This window comes from Prunus avium, chromosome 3 (genome assembly GCF_965620075.1).
Source record: "Prunus avium chromosome 3, drPruAviu1.hap1.1, whole genome shotgun sequence".
Lineage (NCBI taxonomy): Eukaryota > Viridiplantae > Streptophyta > Magnoliopsida > Rosales > Rosaceae > Prunus > Prunus avium.
The window spans coordinates 24,185,146-24,197,651 of record NC_142286.1 but is presented as its reverse complement, the minus strand read 5'-3'; positions in this window follow the sequence as shown (position 1 = coordinate 24,197,651).

Below are 12,506 nucleotides of genomic sequence, written 5' to 3'. Positions count from 1 at the left end.
ATAGGTGTAAGAAATTGGACAATTCAAGTTCACAGGCAGCTCGTTCCTAATTGGAGTGGTTGGTGTATTCCGTAGTTCTAGAGATCGGATTTCCCTCAAAACTAACCAAATGACTCCTCCCACCATATTATGATGTTGCCCAAGTTTTGGGCTCGATTCGAAATCAATAGGTGTAAGAAATTGGACAATTCAAGTTCAAAGGCAGTTCATTCCTAATTGGAGTGGTTGGTGTTTTGGGAAGTTCTAGAGATCGGATTTCACTCAAACTCAACCAAATGACTCCTCCCACCATATTATGATGTTGCCCAAGTTTTGGGGTCGATCCGAAATCAATAGGTGTAAGAAATTGAACAATTCAAGTTCAAAGGCAGTTCGTTCCTAATTGGAGTGGTTGTTGTTTTGGGTAGTTCTAGAGATCGGATTTCACTCAAACTAAACCAAATAACTCCTCCCACCATATTACGATGTTGCCCAAGTTTTGGGCTCGATCCAAAATCAATAGGTGTAAGAAATTGGACAATTTATGTTCAAAGGCAGTTCGTTCCTAATCGGAGTGGTTGGTGTATTCGATAGTTCTCGAGATCGGATTTCACTCAAAACTAACCAACTGACTCCTCCCACCATATTAGGATGTTGCCCAAGTTTTGGGCTCAATCTGAGATCAATAGGTGTTAGAAATTGGACAATTTAAGTTCAAAGGAAGTTCGTTCCTAACTGGAGTGGTTGGCGTTTTGGGTAGTTCTAGAGATCGGAATTCACTTAAACTTAACCAAATGACTCCTCCCACCATATTATGTTGTTGCCCCAGTTTTGGGCTCGATCCGAAATCAATAGGTGTAAGAAAGTGGACAATTCAAGTTCAAAGGCAATTCATTCCTAATTGGAGTGTTTGGTGTTTTGGGAAGTTCTAGAGATCGGATTTCACTCAAACTCAACCAAATGACTCCTCCCACCATATTATGCTGTTGCCCAAGTTTTGGGCTCGATCCGAAATCAATAGGCGTAAGAAATTGGACAATTCAAGTTCAAAGGAAGTTCGTTCCTAATTGGAGTGGTTAGTGTTTTGGGAAGTTCTAGAGATCGGATTTCACTCAAACTTAACCAAATGACTCCTCCCACCATATTATGTTGTTGCCCCAGTTTTGAGCTCGATCCGAAATCAATAGGTGTAAGAAATTGGACAATTCAAGTTCAAAGGCAGTTAGTTCCTAATTGGAGTGGTTGGTGTTTTGGGTAGTTCTACAGATCAGATTTCACTCAAACTTGACAAAATGACTACTCCCACCATATTATGTTGTTGCCCAAGTTTTGGGCTCGATCCGAAATCAATAGGTGTAAGAAATTGAACAATTCAAGTTCAAAGGCAGTTCGTTCCTAATTGCACTGGTTGGTGTTTTGGGTTGTTCTAGAGATAGGATTTCACTCAAACTTAACTAAATGATTCCTCCCACCATACTATGATGTTGCCCAAGTTTTGGGCTCGATCCAAAATCAATATTTGTAAGAATTTGTTCATTTCAAGTTCAAAGGCAGTTCGTTCCTAATTGGAGTGGTTGGTGTTTTGGGTAGTTCAAGAGATCGGATTTCACTCAAACTTCACGAAATGACTCCTCCCACCATATTTTGATGTTGCCCAAGTTTTGGGCTCAATCCTAGATCAATAGGTGTAAGAAATTGGACAATTTAAGTTCAAAGGCAGTTCGTTCCTAATTGGAGTGGTTGGTGTTTTGGGTAGTTCTAGAGATCGTATTTCACTCAAACTTAACCAAATGACTCCTCCCACCATATTATGATGTTGCCCAGGTTTGGGCTTGATCCGAAATCAATAGGTGTAAGAAATTGGACAATTCAAGTTCAAAGACAGCTCGTTCCTACTTGGAGTGGTTGGTGTATTCCGTAGTTCTAGGGATCGGATTTCACTCAAAACTAACCAAATGACTCCTCCCACCATATTATGATGTTGCCCCAGTTTTGGGCTCGATCCGAAATCAATAGGTGTAAGAAAGTGGACAATTCAAGTTCAAAGGAAGTTCGTTCCTAATTGGAGTGGTGGGTGGTTCAGGTAGTTCTAGAGATCGGATTTCACTCAAACTTAACCAAATGACTCCTCCCACCATATTACGATGTTGCCCAAGTTTTGGGCTCGATCCAAAATCAATATTTGTAAGAATTTGTTCATTTCAAGTTCAAAGGCAGTTCGTTCCTAATTGGAGTGGTTGGTGTTTTGGGTAGTTCTAGAGATCGGATTTCACTCAAACTTCACGAAATGACTCCTCCCACCATATTATGTTGTTGCCCAGGGTTTGGGCTCGATCCGAAATCAGTAGGTTCAAGAAATTGTTCATTTAAAGTTCAAAGGCAGTTCGTTCCAAATTGGAGTGGTTGGTGTTTTGGGTAGTTCTAGAGATCGGATTTCACTCAAACTTAATCAAATGACTCCTCCCACCATATTATGATGTTGCCCAAGTTTTGGGCTCGATCCGAAATCAATAGGTGTAAGAAATTGAACAATTTATGTTCAAAGGCAGTTCGTTCCTAATCGGAGTGGTTGGTGTATTCCCTAGTTCTAGAGATTGGATTGAACTCAAAACTAACCAAATGACAGCTCACACCATCTTATTTTGTTGCCCAAGTTTTGGGCTCGATCCGAAATCAATAGGTGTAAGAAATTGGACAATTCAAGTTCAAAGGAAGTTCGTTCCTAATTGGAGTGGTTGGTGTTTTGGGTAGTTCTAGAGATCGGATTTCACTCAAACTTAACCAAATGACTCCTCCCACCATATTATGTTGTTGCCCCAGTTTTGGTGTCGATCCGATATCAATAGGTGTAAGAAATTGGACAATTCTAGTTCAAAGGCAGTTCGTTCCAAATTGTAGTGGTTGGTGTTTTGGGTAGTTCTAGAGATCAGATTTCAATCAAACTTAACCAAATGACTCCTCCCACCATATTATGATGTTGCCCAAGTTTTGGGCTCGATCCGAAATCAATAGGTGTAAGAAATTGAACAATTTATGTTCAAAGGCAGTTCGTTCCTAATCGGACTGGTTGGTGTATTCCATAGTTCTAGAGATCGGATTTCACTCAAAACTAACCAAATGACTCCTCCCACTACATTATGCTGTTGCCCCAGTTTTGTGCTCAATCCGAAATCCATAGGTGTAAGAAATTTGACATTTCAAGTTCAAAGGTAGTTCGTTCCTAATTGGAATGGTTGGTGTTTTGGGTAGTTCTAGAGATCGGATTTCACTCAAACTTAACCAAATGACACCTCCCACCATATTATGATGTTGCCCAAGTTTTGGGCTCGATCCGAATTCAATAGGTGTAAGAAATTGGACAATTTATGTTCAAAGGCAGTTCGTTCCTAATCGGAGTGGTTGGTGTATTCCCTAGTTCTAGAGATCGGATTGAACTCAAAACTAACCAAATGACAGCTCACACCATATTATGATGTTGCCCAAGTTTTGGGCTCGATCTGAAATCAATAGGTGTAAGAAAGTGGACAATTCAAGTTCAAAGGGAGTTCGTTCCTAATTGGAGTGGTTGGTGTTTTCGGTAGTTCTAGAGATCGGATTTCACTCAAACTCAACCAAATGACTCCTCCCACCATATTATGTTGTTGCCCATGTTTTGGGCTCGATCCGAAATCAATAGGTGTAAGAAATTGGACGATTCAAGTTCAAAGGCAGTTCGTTCCTAATTGGCGTGGTTTGTGTTTTGGGTAGTTCTAGAGATCGGATTTCACTCAAACTTTACCAAATGACACCTCCAACCATATTATGATGTTGCCCAAGTTTTGGGCTCGATCCGAATTCAATAGGTGTAAGAAATCGGACAATTTCTGTTCAAAGGCAGTTCGTTCCTAATTGGATTTCACTCAAAACTAACCAAATGACTCCTCGCACCATATTATGATGTTGCCCCAGTTTTGGGCTCGATCCGAAATCAATTGGTGTAAGAAATTGGACAATTCAAGTTCAAAGGCAGTTCGTTCCTAATTGGAGTGGTTGGTGTTTTGGGCAGTTCTAGAGATCGGATTTCACTCAAACTGAACCAAATGACTCCTCCCGCCATATTATGATGTTGCCTAAGTTTTGGGCTCGATCCGAAATCAGTAGGTGTAAGAAATTGGACAAGTCAAGTTCAAAGGCAGTTCGTTCCTAATTGGAGTGGTTGGTGTTTTCGGTAGTTCTACGGATCGGATTTCACTCAAACTTATCCAAATGACTCGTCCCACCATATTATGATGTTGCCCCAGTTTTGGGCTCGATCCGAAATCAATAGGTGTAAGAAATTGGACAATTCATGTTCAAAGGCAGTTCGTTCCTAATTTTAGTGGTTGGTGTTTTGGGTAGTTCTAGAGATCGGATTTCACTCAAACTTAACCAAATGATTCCTCCAACCATATTATGTTTTTGCCCCAGTTTTTGGGTCGATCCGAAATCAATAGTTGTAAGAAATTGGACAATTCAAGTTCAAAGGCAGTTCGTTCCTAATTGGAGTGGTTTTGTGTTTTGGGTAGTTCTAGAGATCGGATTTCACTCAAACTTAACCAAATGACACCTCCCACCATATTATGATGTTGCCCAAGTTTGGGGCTCGATCCGAATTCAATAGGTGTAAGAAATTGGAAAATTTCTGTTCAAAGGCAGTTCGTTCCTAATCGGAGTGGTTCGTGTATTCCATAGTTTTATTGATCGGATTTCACTCAAAACTAACCAAATGACTCCTCGCATCATATTATGATGTTGCCCCAGTTTTGGGCTCGATCCAAAATCCATAGGTGTAAGAAATTGGACAATTCAAGTTCAAAGGCAGTTCGTTCCTAATTGGAGTGGTTGGTGTTTTGGGTAGTTCTAGAGGTCGGATTTCACTCAAACTTAACCAAATGACTCATCCCGCCATATTATGATGTTGCCCAAGTTTTGGGCTCGATCCGAAATCAATAGGTGTAAGAAATTGGACAATTCAAGTTCAAAGGCAGTTCGTTCCTAATTGGAGTGGTTGGTGTTTTCGGTAGTTCTACGGATCGGATTTCACTCAAACTTATCCAAATGACTCCTCCCACCATATTATGATGTTGCCCCAGTTTTGGGCTCGATCCGAAATCAATAGGTGTAAGAAATTGGACAATTCATGTTCAAAGTCTGTTCGTTCCTAATTGGAGTGGTTGGTGTTTTGGGTAGTTCTAGAGATCGGATTTCACTCAAACTTAACCAAACGACTCCACCCACCATATTGTGATGTTGCCAAAGTTTTGGGCTCGATCCGAAATCAATAGGTGTAAGAAATTGGACAATTCAAGTTCAAAGGCAGTTCGTTCCTAATTGGAGTGGTTGGTGTTTTGGGTAGTTCTAGAGATCGGATTTCACTCAAACTTAACCAAATGATTCCTCCGACCATATTATGATGTTGCCCCAGTTTTGGGCTCGATCTGAAATCAATAGGTGTAAGAAATTGGACAATTCAAGTTCAAAGGCAGTTCGTTCCTAATTGGAGTGGTTGGTGTTTTGGGTAGTTCTAGAGATCGGATTTCACTCAAACTTATCCAAATGACTCCTCCCACCATATTATGATGTTGCCCAAGTTTTGGGCTCGATCCAAATTCAATAGGTGTAAGAAATTGGACAATTTCTGTTCAAAGGCAGTTCGTTCCTAATCGGAGTGGTTGGTGTATTCCATAGTTCTAGAGATCGGATTTCACTGAAAACTAACCAAATGACTCCTCTCACCATATTATGATGTTGCCGAAGTTTTGGGCTTGATCCGAAATCAATAGGTGTAAGAAATTGGACAATTCAAGTTCAAAGGCAGTTCGTTCCTAATTGCAGTGGTTGGTGTTTTGGGTAGTTCTAGAGGTCGGATTTCACTCAAACTTAACCAAATGACTCCTCCCACCATATTATGATGTTGCCCAAGTTTTGGGCTCGATCCGAAATAATAGGTGTAAGAAATTGGACATTTCAAGTTCAAAGGCAGTTCGTTCCTAATTGGAGTTGTTGGTGTTTTGGGTAGTTCTACAGATCGGATTTCACTCAAACTTAACCAAATGACTCCTCCCACCATATTATGATGTTGCCCCAGTTTTGGGCTCGATCCGAAATCAATAGGTGTAAGAAATTGGACAATTCATGGTCAAAGGCAGTTCGTTCCTAATTGGAGTGGTTGCCTTTTGGTTGCTGAAAAACGAGTTTTCTGAACCAGGCTTGGTGTAGGAAGGCCAGAGGTTTCAAAACGTATCCAATGGGGCTCAAATTTGGATATGTTATACTAGACACCCATTGGAACAACTTCTATGAAGAAAGTATTCCCATCGGAGCAGTAGAAGTGTGCATTTTGGTACTTGCAAGTTGGCTGCCGAACAGAGACTGGAATTGACTTCATTTCATTTCTTTGCTTCACATGCATGCATGGGTGAGGCACATGGCTTAAAGGAGGAGACAAGGCTCAAAGCTGGCAGCTGCAAATCCTCCTGAGCATGGTTCAATGTTGGATGGGCTAAGGACTCCACATATGTTCAATTGGGCTGAATGTTTGATATGTTATACTAGACACCCAATTGAACAACTTCTATGAAGAATGTCTCCTCATCCGAGTTGTGCAGATTGCTGAAATGAGACTTGCAAGGTGACTTACGAAACTGGACTGACAAGAAGTGTGGCCCAACTTTGGTTTTGTCTTTAAGCTCTTACTCTTATCCCAATCAGCCCTTAACATGCATGGATTGCATCAAATGTGATCTCTTGCTATCTTAACCTACAAAACACACAAACAGAGGTAAGTGACTCAAAATAAAGAGAAACTAAGCAAAATCACTAAGTAAAGAAGGCAAGCAAGTGTATGAAATTATGGACTTATCAGAACCGAAAATGGATTAAAAGCACAAGTTTAACTCAATAACATAACCAAATCATAAGCTAGAAGGGTACAAAATGATATACAATTATGAATCGATCAAATACCCCCAAACCTAGATTTTGCTAGTCCTCGAGCAAAACCAAAGGAACACAAAGATAAAAACAAAACAAGAAGTTAACTAAACCACTTCCGCAGGTAACTCGATTGGATTGAGCATATGCAACAAGCCTTTAAACCTCTAGGCATCCCTAGTAGGAGGAGTTGTGTCTCCTGAGGGTTTAACAGAAACGATACCCACAAACGTTTTACTAACTCTACAAAACAAAGTGGTTAGAAAACTTTACTAAATTTGTTAGTCCTTAAGCAAAATAAAACAAAAAAAACAAAAACAAAAATAATTACAAAAACAAAAACAAAAATAAAAGAAATAAAAATAAAATAAAATAATTACAAAAATAAAAACAAAACAAAAAACTCAAAACAATCTTTCCGAACATTTTCTGAAGAGAAATGACTCATGCACATGACTCAAAAATAAAAGCTCAGTTTTTAGACAATATTTACAAGGTGGCAAAGTTCAAAACACAACATGCTCAAAGTGTAGTAGTGTGATAGCCAAATGCAACAAATTCCCCAATCTTAGTTTTTACACAATTTCAAAAATCATACCAAACACAAATGCAACTTCAAATCTCACCAAAGTTGTCCTCTCACAAATGAATCACTCAGAAGAGGGCTACAATGCATCACTCAGTTATAAACATGAGATTAGAGTTAAACCGTAAAGGAGTTAACTCAAAATAGGAAGATGAAGAACTTGCATTAATATGATCTCAAGAAGGATGCCAAACACTTAAAAGTAAGAAAATGCATGCAATTCAACCATATGACATTTAAGATCAATTTAGGTCTTTATTATAGGTTGTAATGGGGTCAAGGGTGTAAGGTGAGTGAGAAATGAAAGGTATGGATAATACAAAGTCCAAGGAACTCAAAATGTAAGAGCATAAAATAATAGTTTACAAGACTTCGAATCATCATGATTAGATTTTTTTTCTTTTACATGATCAAAACTCCTTATACCTTCATTTACATTGATTCATACTCCTTTCCAAATGCCAATTTATTTTGAAGGCCCAAAAATAAATTTTTAATCAACCACCACTTAATCACAACTTTTTTTCTTTTTTTTTCACCAATTGAGTGAAGTTTTTTTTTTTCTTTATGTAATATCCCTTCCCAAACTTAGCATGAAAAACACATCCGAATTAGAGCTCATGAGTTCCTTAGAAAGGTAAATATTTGTTTTTCGGGCTAAGGCGAGGAAATATAATTGGTAAAATGAAAGAAAAGGTTTACATGTAGGCTCAAAATGGTTAACAATGGAAAATCATGCTTAAGCATGCATAAGGTTAGGTTGAAATGCACAAACGATCCAAAGAGGGCCTTAATATCACTTCTTAAATGTCATGAAATCAAATTGCATAAGAATGAATGACTTTTAAGTGTTCAACCAAATCAATGAATAATGAGATCAAACAACAACTTTGATGACAAGAAAATAAGAGTATGTGTATAACACTCATGAAATGAAGCAGAAGGCTCAAAAGCTCACATTGTATGGTTATATAAGTCTAATTTATGCTTGATACAATTCTTTGGTTCATGCAAATCCTTTAATTGGAAAATTATGAAACAAATGGCAAGTGCAAAGGTGGTTTCAAACATATCATGCTAGAACAATGCCAAATTTATTTAAAAACTTTAAGTTTTTTTTTTTTTTTTTACAAAAAAAAATTTACAATAAATAAATAAATAAAATTCAATTTTCATTTAAGTCATGCAAACATTTATCACAATCTCATCATAAGTGTTCGGAAAGTGACTCAAAACAAAACAAGACTCAAAATAAAATATAAAATAAAAACAAGCAAGAAATTAATTTAAATTTGTTTTTTTGTTTTTTTGTTTTTTTAAAAAAAAAGAAAAATCAAATTTACTTGCTAAACTCCAATACCCCCAAACCTAGAAATGAACATTCTCCTCAATGTTTAAAAATTAGGAACAAGCAATGTCATAACAAGAAATGAAAGGTACTAAAGTAAATATAAAATCACAAAACACACAAGAATTAAAATACAAAAATAAAATAATTACAAAATAAAAATTTCAAAACAAACAAACAAAAGAAACGAAACAGTAAGCCCTAAACAGACAGTCTTACGCAAACCAAAACCCAAAATTTTTGAAGCCCAAAGCAAAAGAAAGTAAACTCACTTTTAAACCTAAACAATGGTGAAAACCCGACCCACAAAGAAATCTGAATCCCACATTTTAAATTTTTATTTATTTTTTATTTTTAAGATGAAACGTGAATTGGGAGCGCAAAGGCGGGATTTCTGAAAAGAGAAAATGTGGTCCCTAATGCCTCGGTTCCTGGGAAGTCACGGGTAAAAGAGGCGAAGGACGTGTCGGCGCGCAGAGGCCGCTTTCACATCCCCCAAGCTAGAATTATTGGCCTCTTGGGTGAAGCGGGATGACTTTTTCACTTGAAGGTGGTGAAAGGTGAAAATGCAATTAAGGGGAGTTGGGAAACGGGTGCGGCGACATATAGAGATAAGTCGTAAGGGTCGCACAGAACTCAGAACCGCAGCGGCTAGGGTTTAGCAAACTAAGTCTATAAAAAGTAAAAAGAAAGGGTGAAAAACACAAACTCAGAAACACACAAAAGAGAAAAGAAAGAAAGAAGAAAAGAGAGTGAGAAATCAAATGGCCTCTAACTACCCATTTTCGTTGGATCTCAACCTAGCTCCACCGACTCAGACACGGGGCCAAGCAGCAGCACCAGTATGGGTGCCCTACTTTGCCTCCGCACGAGGGCCTGTGACAGTAACTGACTCAATACTCTTGGACAATGATGTTGTCATTGGAGTGGCTAGAAATTTAGTGACTCCTAAAGATATACGTGTGCTGGGGACAAGGGATGACAACCGGGTCATGAGTGATGCCCTGGCACTGAGCGTGCAGAGTACGGCAACAGTCGCAAGTTTGGGTCATCGCCTACTTGCGAAGTCCCATGAGGTAGAGGTGCTAAAGGGTCAGTTGGCGGCGAAGCGAAGTATGGTTGAAGAGTGTCAGAGTGCTATAAAAAGCTTGAAAAGAGAGAGGGCAAGGATAGTGGAGGTGAATCGACACCAGCTAGAAGTATTGCGGGACGAGAATAAAAACCTATCAAAGATGGTAGAGTTGTATTCTCGCGACATGCGAAAGCAGCTGGAGGACCTAGACCGACCGGGCAAACGCAAGCAAGCAGATCGCGAGAGAAGTTACACTCAAGCTAAGAGTGTGATCTTTGGGAGCTCGAGTGATGAGCCCCAAGAGGCTATGCAAGAAGCCCCGGAAGAGGACAGTCATAGAGCCAAACTCAAAGCTCCAATGGTCGAGACACCGAGCACTGTGAAGAAATGATTTCTACAACATTTATTGGTGTTTTAATTTAATTTTATTTTTTTGGTTGTTTTTGTTTTTGTTATTTTGTTTCGGAAATAAAAGAGTAAGGTTGCAGAAAGAAAAAGAAAAAGAAAAAGAAAACACACTTCCCAACTAAAATAAAACAAAGACGACAAACGGAAAAGAAAACACATTTCCCTAACTAAAATAAGACAAAGATGATAGCCGAAAGGGAAAGGCAAAAAACACAAAGCACTAGAAAATGAAAGTAACGGGCAAAAACATAAAATACCAGAAAACACGGAAGTAAAAAGAAAAATAAAGTGAAAGTAAAGGTGCTCCCCCTTGAAGCGATTAGGTCGAGCATGCCCGGGAAATCCGAAATGGCGTTGGCATGCTCATCAGCATATGTCTATTTAAAGCACGCCTCTACAAGCAGATGGTTACCCAGCATTTCTTCCTGCAAACTCAAAGAAAAAACATCAAAAAATCCAGAAACAAAAAAAATGGCATCCTCATGCGCTCACCTTGATGATCTCAACCTTGAGCTATCCCTTGCACCACCTAATGCCCAGATAAGGGCTCATCCAAACCCTGTCTTCCCAAACTCTACATATCATCACGGAACGGCCTCAAACTTTGCTGAGGCAATACCGAACTTTTCTGAGGCAATGCCGAACAGAGCAGTGCTGCTGGGAGGCATGATTGACAGTAAACTCACATCGGCAGATCATCTGCATGTGGCACGTAGGTCTGACAAGATGGCGGTGGATGAGTCCCACTCTTTAACTGTGCTCCATGCGGTCTCGGCTACCAATTTGGGCATGCGATTACTGGCGAGGATGCGGGAGTGCACAACGCTGAACGAGGAGGTGGCTGCCTTGAAAACTCAAGTGGCGGACTTGCAGAAGCGGCTCTACTGTGCCAATCAGCAGGTGGAAGCACTGCAGAGAAAGAATGAGGACCATGTAGAGCTGCTGCAGATTCTACAAGTGCGAGAAAATAGAGGCAAGCCATGATGATGAAGAAGATGAAGAAGATGATGATGATGATGTTATTCTTTTTTTTTTTTTTCTTTTTTTTTTCTTTTTTTTTTTAAACTTTTTTTTTTCTTTGTTTGTAATGTAGAGTTTGAAGTGAAATAAAAAAAGTGTTTTTAACACTCAGAAATAAACTAACTAACCACACCACGTAAATAAATACATAAACTAACTTAACAAAACAAAAACAAAAACAAAGACTCAATAGAAAAGAAAACAAAGAAAATAAAAAAAAAACTTAATTTAAAAACACACGAATATACAAGCAACTCACGGATGACCAGTTAAGGGCCTCAGAAAACACAGCCAGGGGATCCGGGAAGGTTGGAGGGGTCACAATGGTCCCGCTTAAAACCCAAACTTCTTAGACACCGAAGGTGTCGCCTAAAGAACTCCTAGACACTGTATTGACGGAAGTGCTTGTAGGAATTTCAAAACATTTTTCCAAAGTTCATTTGAATATTAAACATGCATTTAATCAAATTAATCGCAGCGGAAGTCTAAGGTGGTTGTTTAAATTCAAAAACAAAACTTCTTCCAAGTATCTTAAGCCATGAACATTGATATGTTTTTCATAAATGAAAATTCAAGAGAAAGGATAAGATCTAATTACCCTTGAAGCAATTATATGAACCAATTTGTGTTTGGTCTTCTCTTGATGATTTCCTCTTTGTTGATCTCCTCTTTGATCTTTGATCTTTGCTCCTTGATCTTTCTCCTCCATGTGAGCCACAAAAGTATATGGCCTCTAAGTCTCCACACCAATGGAACCTTGAGATGAGAATAAGTATCTTGAGAATACTTGGATGCTAGTGCAAGATTCTCAAGATTGGTTTCAATCTAAACCACTTTGAAAGATGAAAGTGTTTCACTCTTGAAAACTATCATTTTTCTCTCTTTGATCTCCCAAACCCATTTGGTTGATGTTGGATTGTGTTTTTGTGTTAATGAGCTTATGGAAACAATTCCCATACACATTCACTTAAGCATTTTCGGCCAAAACCAATTGGGCTTCCAAAATTGGGCCTTATGACACTTAAACCATAATATTTAGTTGTCTTAAGCCCTTGGGCTTAATACCCAACCATTTGGGCTTCCCGTTAACTATTACCGAGGCCCAAATATGTTTTTACACGTAGTAAATCATCCACATCAAA